Below are 2,909 nucleotides of genomic sequence, written 5' to 3' on the forward strand. Positions count from 1 at the left end.
GGTTTTATTCTTTACAGCGCACATCAGTATCGGAAATGATTGCCCTCACTTAGTTAGCTGTTTATTTGTCTCCCCCACAGATGACAAATTCTATGAGAGCAGAGACTGTGTGTATCTTTTTTTTTTTTTAAAGATTTTATTTATTTATTTGACAGAGAGAGACACAGTGAGAGAGGGAACACAAGCAGGAGGAGTGGGAGAGGGAGAAGCAGGCCTCCCGCTGAGCAGGGAGCCCGATGCGGGGCTCGATCCCAGGACCCTGGGATCATGACCTGAGCTGAAGGCACACGCTTAACGACTGAGCCACCCAGGCGCCCGAGACTGTGTGTATCTTGTCTGCGGTATCTTTCCAGGTTCCAGCCTGGTGTCGGGCACAGAGTCTGTGCTCAATAAATATCAGGGCCCCGTGTCCTGGCCTTAAAAGTCAAGGCAATTTGTCTTTTTAAAAATCTGTAGGGTGTTTCCTGTCTCTATGCCTTTGGAGAGGCCACTCCTTCTGCCTCGAATGCCTTCCCTCAGCTTTTCCCTGAGAAAATGGCTTTAGTGCCCAGCTCAAGTGGACAAGGGAGAAGGCTCACCTGGGTTCTTCCATAGGGTGCAGGTGCATTATGAAGACAAACCTCTCGCCAAGACTGTGTGTAGATCCCTGTCAAGGAGTTTCTTAACTACTCTGCTAGGCTGTTCTGTTATTATACACTCATCATTAGAAAGCTCTTTCTTCTTTTGTGAGTGGCCTTCTTTGGTAAGCATGCCCCCTGACTGCCAACTCTGCAACGTCATAGCCCCCTGGGACAGGGGAAAGGGGGACAGGGGCTTGGGGAGCAGTGGACACCGGGAAGTTGGTAACTGTGGAGGCTGGCCCAACAGGGAATGAGCTCCCTGCCAGTGGAGGTATGCTTTCCCGACTGCCTCACTTCTCCACTCAACCCCCAGCTTCTCTCTAGGAAGAAGGAAAACATGCCTCCTCCCTAGGCCCCTAGGTGGTCATAGCACAGTTGGCCAGGGCCAAGACTGATATGCAGGTAATGGGGTGGGGAGGGGCTCACAGGGGACACTGGGCGGCTTTCCCTGAGTTGGATCCAGAAGGATGAGAGGACCTTGAACACACAAGAGTTGGGGGAGAGAAAGAGATAGAGCAGAGACAGACAGAGAGAAAGGAGAATGCCATATTTACTGCACTAAAAAATAGTTCAGTTCATCTGAACATATGCATGACAATAATAGTAAGAGCAATAGTTAATATTTACTGGATGTACACTCTACACACAATGCTTTCTGTGTCTCAGTCTTAATTTTACGAGAGGGGGACTGAGGCCCAGAGAGGGGAAAGGGCCCCCCAGGTCACAAGCCTGCTGGGGCCCCTGTCTGCCCAGCTCCTGCGCAGGCTAGCCCTTCCTTTGTGGCCATCAGGCAGGAGGCGGAGGCTCCGAACACAGGCTCTGCTGTTGTCATTGTGCCCGCGCATACGCTAGAGCCTCATTTTTGTAGGACTCTTAGCAGAGGCATTTGAGAGACCCCAGTGTCTGTCCTGGGAGGAATCTCATGATCACCGGCCATGCCCTCCCTGCCCAGAGAGGAGAGGGCAGAGCTGGGACAAGAGCCTGCCTCCTGGCTGCCCACCATACCGGCTCCATGCCCTGGCCTCTCACCCAATCTCTCACTCAAGCCTCGCCACAGCCCCGCAGCAGACAGTGGCACCCTGTTCACCAAGGCCCACCCAGAAACCGAGGCCCACACCGAGGTCCTTAGCCAGATGCTGGCCCACTAAGACAGTGGGATGGAGCTGAGGTCTCTCTGGCTCCAAAGCACCAGCACTTAGATGTGCACAGCCCTTGATAGTTTACAAAGCCCTTCCTAATCCCCTAGCGTATTCATTCTTCCATTCAACAGGTATTTGTTGGGCCCATGGTGTATCTCAGGCATTTTTCTGGGTATTGGGGAAACAGCGCTGAGCAGGTGGATTAAAGTCCTGAATCACAGAGCTTGTGGTCTGCCGGAGGGGCAGACGTTACTCATATAATTCACAAATAAATGTCCCTTGACACACTGAGCAGAAGTCCCGTCTGAGAGAGAAAGCGTGCCATGGGAGCACAGAGCCTCAGTGAGGCCAGAAGAATGGATGTTGTGCCCCTTTTCCAGATGATGAGACTGAGAGCCACTCAGAGAATTTCAGTGATTCCCTCAAGGTCACACAGCTGGGTGAAGTCACGCGGTAGAGCTGGGAATCCAGCCTGGGGAAGATCACTTCTAATTTAGAGCTGGTTCCATTGCCCTGCCAAACCCGTAAGAGGGCAGCTCACCAGCTGCCCTTGCTTCCCACCTGCACACACTTACATACGTGCACAGATGTGACTCCATGACAAAGTGACCGAAGGCACAGGGTCCGTGAGGACTGCTGTGGCGGAACAGGGAGGCTGGTGGCAGTGGCCCGGGAGCAGCTCTGGAGCCTGTCGCTCCTGCGGCAGGGGCTCTTCCGTGTCTCCCCGGTTCCTGCCTCATCCCCTGGCTTCCGCAAAGAGTCTATGCGCTCCCTGATGCCTGTCCGAAACATTTATTTTCAGCAGGAGTCAACCAGAGTTTAGTTCTGTTGTTTGCAAACCAGAACCCTGACGAGTACAGGTGTCAGTGCCATAATTGGGGTGCAGGCAGCAACCCCGAGGGAATCTGGAGAGTCTGGGATTGGTTACTGCCCTAGTTAGGGCTGAAGGCAGGGAACTAACAGCTAGAGGGGAAGGGTGGGCCTGGAAGCTCATGGTGCCCAGTGCTGAAACAGCTAATTAAAGTGTCCCTTGGGTTATCAAAAATGAAGTACCCACTGAAGCCAAGATGTTAGAGGCCTGCCATGGAGCAGCATGAAGGACAGGAGGGATTCAAGGACTGTGGGTTGGGATGTCTGCTTTTAATGGCAC

This window comes from Leptonychotes weddellii, chromosome 4 (genome assembly GCF_054177405.1).
Source record: "Leptonychotes weddellii isolate Sample4059 chromosome 4, ASM5417740v2, whole genome shotgun sequence".
Lineage (NCBI taxonomy): Eukaryota > Metazoa > Chordata > Mammalia > Carnivora > Phocidae > Leptonychotes > Leptonychotes weddellii.